The sequence below is a fragment of the Psammomys obesus genome, unplaced genomic scaffold (genome assembly GCF_907164565.1).
Source record: "Psammomys obesus unplaced genomic scaffold, mPsaObe1.curated_primary_1811, whole genome shotgun sequence".
Classification (NCBI taxonomy): Eukaryota; Metazoa; Chordata; class Mammalia; order Rodentia; family Muridae; genus Psammomys; species Psammomys obesus.
The window spans coordinates 3,731,044-3,748,528 of NW_026590905.1; the positions used below are offsets into that span (position 1 = coordinate 3,731,044).

The window sequence follows — 17,485 nt, forward strand, 5'->3', positions numbered from 1 at the left end:
TGTGTATGTGTGCCTGTGTTTGTATGTGTCTTTGTGTGTGTGTGTGTGTCTGTGTCTGTGGGTCTGTGTATGTACAGACTGGGGATGGAAGGCTGAAAGGCAGACAGGAAGCAGAGGGCCCTCATTAAGTTGTAAGATTTAGAGTTGAGTGCAAGTATTTAAGAGATTACTTCACACAATGCCACTTCCCAAACACAGCATCCCTCAGCAGCACCCATGGATTTTCCTTAAACCCCAACAGCTCACCACTTCCCAAGGTGCCCCTTCCTCTGCTAGATGGCATTCAGTGTGAGAGAGCGTGTCCCGGTCATGGCCTCCATTCCGGTTCCCTGGAATCCCTCACCTGCACAGGTAGGGTGGACTCTCATTCCAATACACCATGAAGGCCATCACGTAGATGCCCTCCTCCATCACACTTCCCAAGAAAAATCCCCAGACAAAATGGATGTTCCTGAGGCTCTCATCCAAGTCCCATGCCGTGTTATTTCCACTCTCCTATCACCCTCCTGTAGACAAACTCAGACTTGACAGGGTCCCAAGCAGAATTAAGAAACCCAATGCTGAGCCAGGCACGGTGGCACATGTCTGTAATCCCAGCACTCTGGGAGACAGAGGCAGGTGGATCTCTGAGTTCGAGGCTAACCTAGTTTACAAAGCGAGTCCAGGACACCCAAGACCACACAGAGAAAGAAGAAGAAGAAGAGGAAGAAGGAGGAAGAGGGGGAAGAAGAGAGAGAGAGAGAGAGAAACCCAATGCTGAGCTAAGTATGGCGGTACACACCTAAAATCATCAGTCAGGAAGATAAAAAATTCAAGGCCAACCTCAGCTACATACTTAGTTCCAGACCAATCTCGGCTACAGATTAAAACTGTTTCAAAATAGACAAGAAAAAAATAAATAAATAAACCCAATACTGCATGAGTTCAGTTGTAGTCTGAACTCTCATAAACCAGGCACTGCTCCCAGGCCAGCAGTGGAGGTGTGGCCTACTGGTACAGCACTTGGCTAGTAGACAGTAGCCCTGGGCTCCAACCCAACAAAAACAAACCAAAAGCAAACAACACCACCAAAAATCTCTTTAGTTACCAAATGCCATTGGTAGCTTTAATTTTCTTCCATTTAATCTCAATTATTTATTCAACGAACATTAGGTACCCGCTATTCGCTAAGCACTGAGATTGCCTTATTGTCTATGTAGTAGGGGGACAGCCACCTTGGAAAGATGAATGAGAAACCAGATAAAACTGTAGGGGTGGAGTGGGGGAATGACAACATGCTGTTAATGGGGTCTTGTGATCCTTCGTACTGAAGATGCCCACCCCAGTGGGGAAAGATATGGCTCCAGGGACAGCTGAAGCCCCAGAGCAGTCTTAAAACTACACTAGGCATTTTGACCAATAGATGCTTGCCAGGCAGGAATCACCCCTGCCTTGGGCATGCTGGGAGGGACCAGAATCTTTAAATCACCCAACTAACCTGAGCACGGGGCTCTCAGCTCTCACCGCTTCGGCGGTGGGGGGTCTGAGCCCAAGCTGCAGCTTGTAATGATTTGTAATAAAAAGAACCTCATGTGTTAAAAAAAAAAAAAAAAAACGCTAGGCTGTAGTCACTAAGTACAACCAAGAAACTAGACAGAGCCATGAAACTGCCTCAGACAATGGACCAGCGACAGGAGGGGACTGAAATTCCCGAGAAGGATAGCAAAAGAGGTGGGTCTTATGACCGCAAGCCGACGGCCTTGGCAGCACCTCCAAGATGGATGCTCCAAGAGATGGATGCTGTGTGTGAAGTCTGTTGATCTCACCAAACTGAGGAGTTGAAAACTAGAGTTCATGCAGCTAGGAGTCTTAGGGCAAAATATCAGAGAAGGGGGGGGGGGGACTGAAGGGAGAGAATGTAGAGGAGCCCCCTGGAGAGCTGATTCCTACACGTACCAGGATGAAACTTTAAATACTGGAAAAAGAACCACCGGGAAGCAATCCCCACACCATCTGTGGAGTGCACGCATCCAGAGAGAGACCTCATCCACGGGGCATTCAGCAGAGTCCTCAGAAGGGTGTTGCCTAAGTACTGAGGCTAAATTAGCCGTGGACTCTGAGTCTGCTTTAGAGCTACCCTTTAAGAAGCTTAAAAGCAAACCTTAACTGTATGAAACCGATCCCAAGACATTTAAATGTGTGCCGGAATAAAGTCCAATACTATTTAAAGAAATATAACAAAACCCAGCATCTGTCAATAGTAAACTCACACTAGCTGGCATCCAATCAAAAGCCAGCAAGCACTGAAGAAGCAGAAAGATCAATGGGCATGATCCCCAGCAAAATGAGAGGCGGTGAGCCTTGTACGAAAAGAGAGACAAAACAGGTTTTACAGGTGTGATTTTGGCCAAAAAGGAAAATATGACAAAAGAGACAGAAAAGATACGAAAGACTCATGTGAACATCTAGAGGTAGAAACTATGGTGTCTGGGATGAGAACTATGCCAGAGAGGATTCGTTCACACCAGACACCGCAAAAGAAAAGAGCCGTGTGCTTGAAGACCTATCAGCAGAAACTGCCCAAAGGGAAGTACAGAAAGACTGAAGAGAGCCAACACAGGATCAGCAACCCACAGAGAGTACCACAGCCCGGCAGCCACATTCCTGGAGTTCTAGAAAAAAAGAGAAAGATGCAGAGACGGACGGTAGCTAAAAATAAAATAACTGTTGAACTTGCTAGAACAGTGATTACAAGCAGAGGAGTCCGGAGGACAGGTGAGAATTTTGAGACACTGATGTGACCTCTGAACCCTCAGGTTGCAGAATTACCATAGGGTCCGACTAGCTGAGATGAACCCATGGTGTCACACAGAAATGACACAAGCATCCTACCCATATAAGGCCCTTCCTCTTGCCACCTCTGGAACGGGACAACTCTTAAGGACAGAAAGCTCCCCAAGCATGACAGCTCCTTACTTTACAGATAAGAGAAATCCAAGGCTAACTAGGCATGCTGTTGCATGCCAGTTATCCTAAAATTTTGGAAACTGAGGCTGGAAGACTGTAAAGCCAGTATGGGCTACAGAGTGAGGACTAATGAAAAATAAAAATAAAGACAATTAAGGAGTGCCTTAATAGGAGATGCGCCTTCGTAGTAGAATGCGTGCTTAGCATGAACAGAACCCTGCCTTTGAGCCTCAGTACCATACACACAAGCACAGACATTCATGCGTGCAGAAAAACACAAACAGAAACAAGCCTAAGGCTTGAAGAAGCCAGTGAAGACCCTGAGCCGCTCTGTTATGACGTCCTGCACTGCTCTGGTCCACCTTATGTGCCCACACATACTTGTCCACTCCAGCTCCCAACAGACAGACAGATAAGCCTAATATAAAGGTCCGTGGGCTGAGGCAGAGGGACCGTGAACCAGGGGCCAACCTGGGTTATGTAATGAGATCTCTTCTCAAATACAAGAGGAGGAAGAGGAGGGAGAAGAAGAGCACCAAGACACCCAGCAATACAAAGAGGGTGTTCCACACTCACCCATGGGTTCTGGGGGTGGTAGGAAGACTTAAGAGCTCCCTGAAGACTTGAAGCCAGAGCTATTGCCAGTCAGCCCTCAGTTTGAGAGGGATAAAGAAACAGTGAGACAGGGAGAGCGAGCCTGAACCACAGGCACAGCCAATGGCTGTTACCAGGCAACTCCCGTGGGAGGGATGGGAGTGGGGGGAACGACATTCCTCTGGTCCCTGAGTCCTGCTTCTTATCAGATTGGCCTTGAGCCCTGCACTGTACTCACCATCCCTCCACCAAGCAGGCTGAGGGAGGAAGAGGAAGCAGAAGCCTCTGGAACGTTCCTTCTCCCCATCCCACCCTCCCTCAGGCCCCACTTCCATTGTGGGTTCTGTGTAGGGCAGTGGCACCTCTTGCGAGAGGTTAAGCAAATTCTTGGCTATTCCTGGAGCCTTGATTTTTATCAGCCTTCCATTCTGGTCAATTCTGAGAGGCCAGAGGCCGGGCATGCCAGAGAGATCTCAGCCCAACCCACCAACCCCAAAATAACCCCACACATGCCGGCCGGTCTTGGCCTTCAGGACTTGGTCATTTGGGAACATGGTCTCCTACAAAGTTTCCCACAGGCCAAAGAGGTCGCCTCACTGCAAGCCTTACTCACCAGAAGCTGAGGGTGTTGGGGTAAGCAAGCAGTGCTGAGGAAGAAAAGGGAGAGAACAGTTTGGAATGTGGGAGGGACACAAGAGACCAAACCAAATACACGTAAGATCAAAAAAGTCTGCCTCTAGCCTCCTCCACCTAGCTGCCCAGGACCCAGGAGAGCCAGCCTCAGTGTCCCCAAGTGTGAGACCTCCAAGCACCACCTCCCTTTTCCCTCAACGTCCTCTCCAGAGACTTTGGGAAAGACAGTGTGACTCTCCCCTTCCAGATCTGGGGGCATCTGCAGAAGGAGCTTCTGACCTGAGGCAGCCTTTGGTGTCCTCCCCAGAAGCTCTTTAAACCACAAGAGTGAGGACGGATAGTTAAATTCAGCCAGCAGTCACTCAGTCCTGCACCAACAGAAGACATCAGGGGCGTGGATCTGTCCAGATTGCATGCATGGCATTCATTCATTTAAAAAAATGGAAGAGCGAGTCAGTTAAGGTAGCATACACCTGCATTCCCAGCACTCCGGAAACGAAGGCAGAAAAATCATGATTCCAAACCAGAATTGGAATGTAAGTAAAATAATAATAATAATTAAAAAAAAAAAAACTGAGCTCAGTGGTGGAGTGTGTACTAAGTATGCGAATAGAGCAGGTTCTGTCGCCACCATCAAAAGAAGGGAAAAAAGGTGAGTATCCGTCAGGCGCCAGGCAACACAAAAATAGGAAAAAGCTCCAGTGAGGAGAATCCCAGTCTCTGCTGCTCAGAAAGGACAGAGGCCACGTGCAACGGGAGATATCCAGGACACGGCAGACATGTCTCTTGCATGCTCATTTAATCTGCAGAGGTTGAGTTAAAGTCCGGAGAGTCACAAGAACCTGGGTCACAAGAGCCTGGGGGGAACGAGGGCATGGCAAGGGAGAGCGGAAATGGGTTAGGAGGCACAGGGTGCAACTGTAATATTACAGAGCGGAGCACAGAAGAGCATCCATGGCAGAGACAAGCGAGCGTCTCGAGATAACTGAGAGGATGTTTTCTTGTTATTTGTTATTGTTCGAGACAGAGTCTCACTTGCTATACAACGCTGGCCATCCTAGAATTCTGTGCACCAGCCTGACCTTGAACTCAGGGATCTACCTGCCTCTGCCTCCCAAGTGCTGGGATTAAAGACATATATATATAACCACATGTCACAACTGAGAAGATACTGAATGTTCTCCACACAAGGAAGTGATAAATGTCTAAGATATTATCCTAATCTGATCACTGCACACGGTATGTCTATTTGGGGATATCATGCTGTATCCCATAAATTGCTAGAATCTACTAAAATGAAAATATAGAAGCTGGGAGTGTGGCTCAGTGATAGAGTTCATGCTTAGCATGCATAAAGCTGTAGGGTTGATCCCAATACTAAAATAGCTATTATTGCTGTGTGTGTATTTGTGTGTGTGTGGCTATGTCTGTATGTGTTTGTCTATGTGTGCCTGTGTGTGTCTATATGTGTGTCTGTGCATGTGCATGTGTGTGTGTCTCTGTGTCTGTGTTTGTCTGTCTGTGTGTATATGTCTGTGTGTGTATACCCCATCAGCAGAGACTGATCACAGGCTGTAGACTAGGCCTTCCCCACTGAGTTTACAATGTGGTAGCAGCAGGGCTTTGGTTCCTGGCATGAATTAAGACTATATTAAAGACTCTTCGTTTAAAAGCACCACTACCACAAAACAGCATCTTCTGAGGGGGTTCTTTAAAACTGCACAGCAGCCTCAGAAAGGCCAGGGAGTGTTTCTTAGTCGGTCTTTGGCATCTGCAAAAGGAACATATTAGGGAACCATTCCCTTGGAGGCAAGACAGGGAAGGATCCAAACATGTGTGGCTCGCTTGACCTTCCCTGAAGACCTCATGCCCAAATGCCTGCCCAAGCTACTGCCAACACTGGCACCAAGAAGCTTCTGTCAAGTGGCAGAATCTCAGCCAGCCAGCCAGGCTAGAGGCAAGTAGATCTTCTACAAGCCCTTCAGACCACGGCTGGCCCAGTTGTGTTTCTGTCCACATCTGAGCTTATTATCTTCCTATCTTCATCAACAAACATTTAGTGGCATCTTTCATGGGTGTGGCTCTTCTAAAGGGGACCTGCTAGACTACCATTCCACCTCCCCAATCACTGGGCCTGGAGTGGTGTCAGAACAGCCTGCAGGCATGTTCACTTTCTATAGCTGACTCCCTCCTCACATCTCTGAAAGTGCATCAAGGCTTTCATGACAAGCTAAGCAGACCCTGACTTCCCAGTCGCCTTCCTTCTTCCAGCCATGAGCCAGCATCAAATTCAGCACACTAGTCCAGGCAGCACCTGGACCTAATGGAGAAAGGCCCTTCAGCCCAGAGTCACCACTTGCCATCATCCCTGACTAAAGCCACTGCCCCTCCCCGACACAGAGACAGAGGTGAGCCCACCCACCTCTGCTAAGGGGCACGGCACCACCAGGGTCAGCTGCAATGTAGGCCCAGAAAATCAACTGCAGGCCAGTTCCCCCAGGGCTCAGGCCAGTTGTGTGGCTGCCTCTCTTGACATGTGTGCCCTGTGATTAACATCAGCTTCCCAACGCCAGTAAGCAAGCCTGAAATAATTCACTGGGAGAAAACAGTGCAGAGGACTCCACCAGCCCCAGGATAGGCAGAGTTCTTCTGCAGGTCAACACGTGAGCCGCTTTGACAGAGAGGCCATCCCGCCTGATCTGTCCCGGACTGCGGTGTTCCAGCCAAGTGAAGGTACAGGGCACCCACAAGTTCACCCAGCCCTGGGCATGGTGGCAGGGAGGCCTGCCTCCCAACTTCTTAACTCCCTCTCAGACACATCCATATTCCAGATGTGCTACCTGCAACTGTCTCCTTTAAAAATGGTCCCCAGGGCTCTGGGCATACTCCAGTAAGCATCCTCAGGCAAGAATAACAAGCCTTCCTGCTAGAGATGTGCAGTTTTATAAACAACTGTGACTCAGCTGTATAAGTAGTAGGTGGGGTGGAGGGTGAAACTGGGTACCACTGTTCGTTACGCCCAATTTGGTCTAACTATGAAAATCCCAGCTCTGCCAAGGCAGGCCTTCTCATTTGAGTTCTCCATAAAGGGCTCTGGCTGCCATCCGCAGCAATTCCTACCCTACTTGGCTAGCTGTCATCACAGCCCACTCCTGGGTACCACAGAGCACTATGGGACCATCCTGGCAGGAAACCAAAGATCTAGATAAAACAGAGAGTTGGTAGCCACAAACAGAAAAAGTTGACACTCACCTATCCCTAATGCAACACCTAACTTCAGCTCTCTTTTTGCTCAGAGCACCTAGCCCGAGAGTTTCTCCTTCCTTGAGGAATTGCAGTGTTCAGTAATTATCTGCTACTTCCTTGATTCTATGACCCTGAAGCATACTGAAGCTTGATCCCTCCGCACAGCCACGAGGAGACAGTAAGGGGGAAGTGGGGGGGGAGGTGTTGAGGATTCAACCAGAAGAGTTAGGTATCAGAGAGAGTCCCCTGAATCTTCTCATACGGGAAGCTGACTTCTCATTTGCTTCAACAAACACCCAACACAGCAGGCTGAAGACCTCCACCCAGCTTTTCCAAATGCCTGGCCAAAGTGTGGCTGAACTCACTTTATGGCCTTGCCCAGATGCCAGATTGCTCAAAGGACTGCAGTCAGCTCACACATGCCCATTGGCATTTAGCACTGGTAAGAAAGGAGCCAGTACGCTGGCCAGGTGTCATCAATGCCACCACAGAGGCATGATACTGTGTCCCTAACTCACCCAGGTGCACTAGGCTGCATTCCCTCCTAAATTACAGTCTTCACCAAGTCCCCTTGCTGAGCTACATTAAGCTGCCAAGAGTTTATGCCTGGGGTACTATCACAGTGAGCCTCTTGGCTGCAAACCATTTCTTTTCCAAAAGATGCTGCCAGGGAGAAGAAAGAAGAAAGAACATAAAACAACTCAAAGGCCCATCTACCTTAGTTCTTCTTTGAAGAATGCACATCAACCAGAAGGCAAAAGAGCACTGCTGTGCTCTGGGTGTGCGCCCCATATGGGGCCAACCAGTGCTCCAGGGAGAGGTGAGATTGATAAAGGTTCAGAGAAAGGCAGAGCTTCTCCACCACAGTTCCAAGAGAGCAGTCTCAAAACTGGGAGCAGGATTCATTAGCGCCCTGCTGCTGACTCTTCCTGCTTCCTCCAGCCTTCCAGCCATTGATGACATTTCACAGAGAGAGAAGAGCTACTGAAGCAAGGAAGGAGAAAACTATAAAAACGAACACCTTGTGAGAAGTCAAAATGTCAAGTCCACTGTGGGCTGCCTGAGAATTTTAAGAACATGGTATCTGTGAGTCATAAGGGCCTCTTCTTCCATAGTTGGGGTTACTAGGAGATGAGGAGAAAGCCTGCAGCCTACGATGGATTTGTTGGACAAAGGAATGAGTGAGATCCCAGCAGACTTGGACCTGGAGTGCCCATCTGGCTGTGTTAAAGGCCTGTCACCCAGACTGACAGTTTTCAAAGAGACAATAAAAAAACAGCAGTGGGTATCTAGAGGCCAAGCTCTTGGCTACTACCAAAGGGCAAAAAGGATAAAGGAGGGAAGTCCTAGGAGCCCGAGGGCAACAGACACTATTTATTTCAAAGTGTAGGACTCTGATAGACAAGCTGCTCACCCCTTCCCCACACACAGCACACCAAAACTACCCAAGTCAGGGGGCCTGGAAGCAGCACAGAAACAGAATCCCCTTCTTACCAATGACCCTAGTTGACTCCTCTAGAATGAAGAGTTGGAAAGAGAAGGGGGCTGTCCAAAGGTCTGTGGGGTCTAATCTGTGGTCAATTCTCCTACCCCTGTCAATTCTCCCTGTGTAGGAGAACTGTGCATCAATAGTGTTCCATTCCTGGGCACATACCTGCTGAATGTGGCCTGGCCAGTCCTGTCACCAAGAAGCACAACCTCTCTCCCACCCTAGAACACTGCCGTTACCATCAGTAGATGGATTTTGTATTGGGAGAACTCGGAGCCTAGATCATAGGGGCATTTACAGATTCAACTGAAAGACTACCAGCTTCCTTCATAGCGAGAAACCATGTCAGGGGAGAGGGGAGCACCTGAAAGCCAGAGTCAGCCACTCCAGGGTTTCCTGGATCCTCCAGGATTTCAACAGTCATCAGTGGGTTTGTTACCCTGTTGAAGCTTAGGCATGAGCAGCTGAGCTCAGAACAAAGGCTAACCCACAGCACAGAGAATAAACGGAGGGTAGTTATATGAACCCACTAAATCTTGGAGCCGTCCATTCTAATGCTTAGAATTGACACAAAACCCATTCAGCAAGTGTGAGCAGCCACTGAGAGGAATGATCATTCTGGTGTGGAAAGGTGGCTGAAGAGTAAGAGAATCAACCAATCTACCTGGGGACAAAGATGATGATCAGGGCAATGGCCAGATTCCAGCTTACTATAAAGACATCGGGAGAGTAGTACAGAGACAGCTCAGTGGGCAAAGGCACTTGCTGTCAAGCCTAAAAACCTCACTTTGACTCCAGAACTCACATGGTAGAAGACCCTCACACATGCACCTTGGTAGGGTACCCCCTGACACATACACATACACAATAAAGAAACAAAATATGGGGGAAGAAGACATTAATCTAGAAAGAGCACAAACCAAAGTATTAAAGGCCATTATCTCTAAAGGGCAGAATTGGGGGAGATCTTCCATTTCTATAATTTATGTAACATTTGAAGATTTGTTTATCTTCTGCAACAGTAGAAGAAAGAGGACGAGGAAGCATCTTGAAGCATCTCAGAGTAAGGAGACCACCCTCCAGGCCAGCTAGGTCCTCCCTCTCCATCAGGCAGCACAGAGAATAACCAATCGCCAAGCTTGACAGACACACACACACACACACACACACACACACACACACACACACACATACACACAGGCCAACCACAAGCACAAAGAGCCCCTTTCCTGTATACACCCAAACCTCAGCTTTCTCTCCAGGCCAGTCTCTACCTCCCACAGCGTATCTTCCTCTCAGAGGTGTCTTGATGGACTGCCCTGCATTAGTCTCTCCACATGAGCTCTTTTCTCAAGACACAGGCTAACTGGCCATAACCACCTCAGCTCCTCCGAGAAACACTGGACAACAGGTCCAAGACGGCAATGCCAATCCTGCTTTCCTCTGCCCCTCCCAGGCTGGCACTTCCTCCTCCCCCATGCCCAACTATCCCCAGCGGCAAACCACTGAGAACCAGTGACATCCACTGTCTATTCAGTGACTCATTTCCATGCATGCATACATACATATATACATACATACATAATGGCCACACAGATCCACACACTGGCTGCAAACTTAATTGCCTTCCTAGGGGACCCAACAGCTCTTCTTCACTCAGGTCCCCGCAATCTCCGTGTCCAATTTTCAAAACAAAGCCATTTAGATTCTCCCAGGATTAAGACAAGTGGAAAATCGCAAGCCCAAACCTCTACCTCATTTTCTCTAAAACAAAACATGTCACTCTCCATGCGCACACACCCAGAAACACACGCTCCACTCAAACCCAGCCAGTCACCCTGTCGCTCAGAGCAGTCCTCCCCTAGGTGAAGACTGGGGCTTTCGGAAACAGGATCTGGTCGCCTGTCCCTGGCCCACCTCTACCCGTAAGCTAGGTGAAGAGCTTGGGCCTTACCTCGGTCACCACTCTGTGGCAGCTTGCCAGAGCAGAGGGAACAGGCCTGGCTGCCAGTACTATGCCTATTAAAGAGAGACACAGGTACACACTCACCCACTGAGGGGCCACAGCTGGGCCTCCCAGCTGAGTCCCAGAACAACACAACATGGGCACGAGGAGCCATGCACATACATACTAAAAACACACATGTGCATGATCAGACCCTGTTACAGGCTCACTCTGAGCTTGCCCCTGACCAAGATCATTCCCGCTTTACCGCTCTTCTAAAGGCCTTCTCCTTGACTCTGAACCAGAAATATTCCCAGGGGAATACATTGTGTGTGCTGCCAGAAACACGTGTGGATGTTCTCCATGAGAGCAGACTGTACTCACAACACAGACCATTACCCACCAGAGCTCCAGAAGGGGGTGTGTGTGTGTGTGTGTGTGTGTGTGTGTGTGTGTGTGTGTATGTTTCACTTTCCCTTTTAAACCTAAGGAACTGCCATTTTTTTCTTTCTATGGTTCTTGTTTCTTTGTTTTATTTTTTGAGGCAAGGTCTCCTTATGGAGCCATGGCTGGCCTGGAATTTGCTATGTAGACTAGACTGGACTTGAACTCATAGAGATCACCTACCTCTGCCTTAATTTAAGGCATTTAAAGGTGTGTGTCACCACACCCAGCTTGGGAATTGCTTTTTTTTTTTTTTTTTTTTTGTCAAATCTGCACAAAGCTTCTCTGAGAGTCCCAAACCAAAGCCAACCCTTATCAGGATCCTGCCCAGAGACCATGGGCCCCTCAGAAATCATGCAGGGACAGCCATGTCTCCCCAACAAGTAAGGGTGTCCCAGAAGCATCTAGGGGCTTCGTGACCCCCTCAAGATCTCCTAGCTATTCTCCACCTGCTTCGTCCATAAGACCAAATGGTTTAGCAAATACAGTCACAAGGTTCAGAAAGTATCAGAGCAAAAGTCACTTCCAGACACCCACTGTTAAGAGGGAAAACGGGCTGGAAGGGCTGTGGTAAACTCAACAGCACACACAGTATTAGCCAAGGGGCAGATCAAAAAACCAAAATGTTACATTTGGCCACAGAGAAGAATCTGAGCTCTCCGGATGTGAGGCTCGGGGGACCAGAAGAAGCCCTAGGCTGGTGTGCCCTAGGCTGGGGTTCTTGCCTTGCTGGCTGTGGCTGCAGCTGAAGCTGAAGCTATGTATAGGCGCCAGCCATACAGGGAAGGCTGCTGCTCAGAAGCCGTGTGTGACTGGGTAGAGAACTTTCCTGGTATACATGAGGGCCCAGGTTTCATTCCCAGAACACAATTTCAAGAGAAAAAATACAGTGTAAGCGGAGGGGAACCCAACTATAAGGTCCATGAGAAAGGAAGGAAAAACAACTCAACAGGCCAGAGGGGAGGTTGAGGTCAGGACAGGCCACCCACCATCTCTCTAAACAATCCCTGTCCTTCATCAGAAATCAGAGCAGTAGGTTAATCATTAACTTTCTTCCTTCCCTCCTCCACCCTCCTTTAGGCCCACAGCAAAGAGAGCTTTAGAGGACAGGAATTAGAAAGACCTGGGTCTGGAAGCTAAATCCGGACAGAGCTCACCTTGAAACCACCCGGGCAGGAAACTAGAAGTGACCTTAGCACCTAGTCCCCCAGCCTGAAGAAAGCAATTACCTTTGCAAAGGTCACATGCAATGAGAGGCAGGATCTGATCCCTCCCCAAAGTTGGACACTATTCCAGACGCTCACAGGCATGACAAGAAATGGCAAAACCAAAGCCCCAGAGGCCAAAGCCCATCAGTCAGGACAAACATCCTGTCTGCTAAGCCCTTCAACGCATCTCTCTCGTACAGGGCGTCAACACAGATGTGCCAGAGGCAACACGAAGTCACCTGGCTGGAAGAGGCGTGATGTCAGGAGCTGTCTGTCTGCCCACAGTGATGCAGGCCCCTTGGGAACCTCCCTTCCACAAGCAGCCTGTGGGGGCTCAACAGGAACACAGCCAATAGGGTCTGGGATGTGGAAGAAGGCACTGTGCCAGAAAAACCATCCCTCTATCCCCGAGTCCTCAAGAGTAGGTACCCACACCAGTACAGGTCCAGGGATGAGGGAGAAAGACTTAACAATTGGAGCACATATGCTTTTTTCCCCCGTTAATTAATTAATTTACTTATTTGCTTTACATACTAGTGGGAACTTCCCCTTCCTCCTCTCTTCAGTCCCTCCCTCTCACTTCCCTTCTCCTCCCCATTTGCTCCCCTCCCTTTCTTCTCAGAGAAGGAGAGACCTCCCATGGATATCAACCCACCTTGGCATATCAAATAAGATTGGGCACATCTTCTTGGGAATACACACCTTTAATCCCAACACTCAGTAGCAAAGGCTGATGGATCTCTGTGGGTTCAAGGCCAGCCTGCTCTACATGTTGAATTCCAGGTCAACCAGAGCTAACCCCACCTCCAAAACATGGAAGTGTTTTTGGGGTGAGTCCTTGGGAGAGTCCTGCAGGGGATTCCCAAGGGATGCTAAGAAAGGGCCTAAGTTACAGAAGGCAAGAGTACCTGGGCTGGTCCCTCCTCCATCTCCCACAAGAAATGGAACCTCAGCCTTAGCCACTGCTCCTGTAAAATGCTATCTCTTGGGGCCGTTATGAATGTTAAATGAGACTTAAACTGCTGTTAAACAGAACCACGTTGAATTCATGGTGGACATAAGTAAAGAGCCAAAACCTAGGGCTAAATGCTGACAAATTACAAACACAGACAATCTAAGTCCAACATGCAAAACTTTCCAGGATAAGAGGCTCTTGGGCCACTCAGTAGGCTTTTCCAGGACTCACAGGCAGGGAATCTTTTGGCAACAATAAGCCACCAGACATGCACCATCAAAGTCCTTGCTCCTTCCTTCCCTAACCACACTTCAGGGTTCACAGAAGGTAAGAGATTTACAAGTCACCCAGCAGGGAGAAGCCACGGGATAAAATGCACATAAATTAAAGCATAACGTGGCCCAGGTCTGTGAGCAGCTCCCACAGGGAGCCTGAATCAGCACCATCCATTTGCTCCTGCTAGCAGCTTCTGGCGGACTTGCTCAGCAGGGGCCTGAATGTAAAAGAGTGCAGGGAGGACAAAGATACTCCATCAGCAGGATCCAGGAGCCTGGAGAAGAGGAGGTAGGCACTCCTGGTGCTGGAATGGCAGCATCAGGGACTGGCCAGCAGCTCCCACAGCCTCTGTCTAGCCTGCCTGCCTATGGGGAGCACCTCCATCCATGCTCCCCAACCTAGTGGAGAAGGCAGGAGGCTGGGAACCACTAGCTCCTCCTGCTTCCCAAAGGTTCCTCCAAACCACACCCTCTAGCCCAAAATCTAATTCAAAGTCAAGAGCCAGAGCACAAGAGATGCCTAGAAAAATGTCAGTATTTTAATCTAGCCCCCAGTTGAAGGGCCAACTTTGCACCTGTGATTTCAGCATGTGGGAGGCTGAGGCAGGAAGACTGAACTCAAGGCTTCAGTTTTGCAAAGGATGTTCTAGTCCAGTCCCAGCTACATAGTAAAACTGACAGGGTGGGGAAGGGTGGGGCAGGAGCTTTGGAAGGGGTAGGTCTAGGGTAGGTAAAAAGTGCTTGCCAAGCAGGCCTTGACAACCTGAGTCCAGTCCCCAAGGAAAGAGTAGAAGCAGGACTTTGTCCTCCCGGGACTCCTAAGGCGGAGATGGGAAAATCAGCCGGAAAGTCACCTATGCTGTACAGCAGCCAAAAAAAAAAAAAGAGAGAGAGAGACCCTGCCTTAAAACAAAGAGGAAGGAGAGAGCTGACGTCTGAAAAGGCGTCCTCTGACTTCCACACCCATGCAGTGCCACACACACACACACACACACACACACACACACACACCAAAGTTCAAAGCTGACCTCAGACGGCCTGAAACGGCCGGGAGGTCTTAGCACTCGACGGACCAGACCGACACTGACCTGGTTTCCTTGTACTTCTTGCAAGCACCTCGGCCCCAGGATGCTCCTGCATGGAAACGAAACACCAGGTAAATTCTGTGCAGCGGCTGACCACTCTGCAACAGAGTGGGCAACAGTCTCCCAGCCACTCATTCAACAACTGGCAAGAGCCAGAAATGGCACACAGGTTCCAGATGTGGTGCCAACTCCGCTTAGCTGGTGGTGGGTGCCTAAAGCATTATGAGCACAACCCAAGCCCTAGCTCAGCAGGAAGGCAGATGTAATTGATTAGTAATGTCTGCTCAAGACAGTTTTATAGGTAACAATATCCATACCATATATTTGCCAGCCCTGGGATAGACGGTTAGACTAAAGGTTAAATCCAAAGATTTAGGATTTACAATTTTCACCAACACCTTAAGAGTCTGTAACCTTCTTGGGGTGTAAGCTTGGTCTCCATACACCATAAGACTGATGGGAAGGAACTGCGTGAGCTGTTTCCGTGTCTTCCAGCAGTAACTCTAGTGGAGCAGTTTAACTTGGTAGAAAAGAGCCAACAGAGCGAAAGAGAAACTGCAGCAAACATTAGGGACAGTCAGCTTGGGGCATGAGGAGAGACACAGGAAGCATCTGACTCCCCAAGGAAACATGACTCCGCAGAAGACCGGGCCTGCATACAGATACTGCTGCGGGTGCAAAGTTGGGATTCCGGAAGATATAAGGCTCATTTCTTGTGACTGTTGGAGCTACAACTCTGCCAGGTCTGTGCCTCTGAGCAGTGAGTACAACGGAGACATCAGAGACTACATATTATATTTGTGCATTATAGAATTTATGTATATAATTATACTTTTATACTTCATATGTCTTATATTATTTATATGTAACATACAATGTGTATATAATTCATATTATATAATTATATTTATATGTATGTAATTTATATATTTATTGCGTATTATAAGCCATATCTGAAAGATACTCAAAAAACACGTTAGAAAAGTGAAACCCAATAGAACCAGCACAGGGATCAGACCCCACTTGGATCCAGTGCCAATCCCCATGCATGCTTCCTTCATGACCCCCATCCAATCAACTCTCTTTAAGGGTTCATGTATTTTTATGTATGTATATACGCTGTTTCTTCTTATTTATGGAAGGGTGGTGTGTGTGCAGAGGCCAGAAGACGATGCTGGATCCTCCGGAGCTGTGAGTCACCTGATGTGGCTCCTGACGCTAGGAACCAGAGAGACATCCTCTGGAAGAGAGGCAACCGCTGAGCCATCTGCCCAGGCTCCCACCCAACCCTGTTAAGCAAGAAATACGGAGAAAATCTCAGGGAAATGAGAAGGGAGAGTAGCCCTTCCCCCAAGTTTCTGGTTAAGACCTCTCACAGCAGAGAAGCTAGGGTTCCAAGGCCAGTAACAACTGCTCGAGGGCCCTTTTCCCTTCCCAGACGGATCCTGTAATTTTCTAGGAACCTAAGCGCAAAGCCTATTTGCAGACAAGGACATATGCTAAATAAACTTCTTACGCAACTTTGGTGGCTCTTGATTTTATCTGCTCGGATTATTAATTCCATCCAAGGCCTCTCCGGAGCTACCCTATAACCTCACATCAAAACAGACAGGAGGGCTGGAGAGATGGCTCCGGGGTAAAATCAATCAATCTGAGTTCAATCCGACTCCACTAGTTATCCTCCGCCTTCACAGTGACACGCTCATGCCCACACATATAAACATAAACAAAACAAGTACATGGATTGTTTCAACTGTTTCTAATCTAAAAGGGTGTAGGGGGTTTACAGGCAAGCTTTTAAAGCACGGCTCGACAGACATCAAAATTGTACCAAGACAGCTAGCTGTGATACTATTCTGCAGAGCCCACACCCACCATCCCCCCTGGAGAGCACACGCTGTCTTTCTTTCTAAGCATCCCCCAACCCTGCTCATCCCTGTGCTTACAGTCTGTACTAAAATACCTCTAGTAAAATCTCCAATTCTCCTTCATACTGCTCAGTCCTGCGATTCTTTTCTGCGGTTGAAGCCACAAGCCCTGGTTTGGCCTGAAAGATCAGGGAAACTCCTCCGGCTGTTGAGGAGTCCAGTCTGGGTTTGGTTTGTTTGGTTTTGTTGTTGATGTTGCTTTGTATTTTGGGTTTTTTGCTTTTGTTTGTGATGATAGGGATGGAACCTAGGGCCTCATACATACAAGGCACGTGTTCTACCACTGAACCACACCCCAGCTCCCACTGGTCTTGATCCCATCTCTTACAGTCTCTCTGGGTCTTATCCTCCTTACCACTCCTGTCAGGCCCCAGCCATTCACCATGATTTCCACCCACTATTAACTTCCTTGAGCCCAGACCTGCTTCTGTGAGCCTCATGCCAAAACCACAAACATCTGAGGGCTTTCCAAGGCTCACCAACTCAGAGCCTGATCACAGCAGGCACTCTATTTCTTGTGGACAGATGGATGGATGGAATTCATTCCATGGCTGGACAACTGAAGCCACCTACAGGATGGCTCATCCACCTGCCCAATCTATTCGTTGGCTCTGCTGAGCCGGTCAGACATCTGTCCTCAGGCTGCTCCCACAACCACGCCCCATCAAAATTGAATGACTCTCACCTCCTGCTGCCTCCAGTAGCCCTCCTCCATCAGTGTTACTGCTCCAACACTG

The 17,485-nt window shown here is 48.6% G+C and overlaps 1 protein-coding gene across 2 annotated transcripts in view; it reads right to left on the reverse strand.

Annotated features, from left to right (window-relative positions):
* Tspan9 (tetraspanin 9) overlaps window positions 1-17,485 on the reverse strand; it is a 185,983-nt gene that overhangs the window by 164,804 nt on the left and 3,694 nt on the right. Inside the window, exon 2 of one of the 2 annotated variants that reach the window (XM_055609440.1) lies at window positions 14,824-14,869. The exons of the other annotated variant lie outside the window; for it this stretch is intronic. The gene's annotated coding sequence lies outside the window, so the exon portion shown is untranslated. The remainder of the gene's footprint in view (window positions 1-14,823; window positions 14,870-17,485) is intronic. 2 annotated transcript variants of the gene reach the window in all.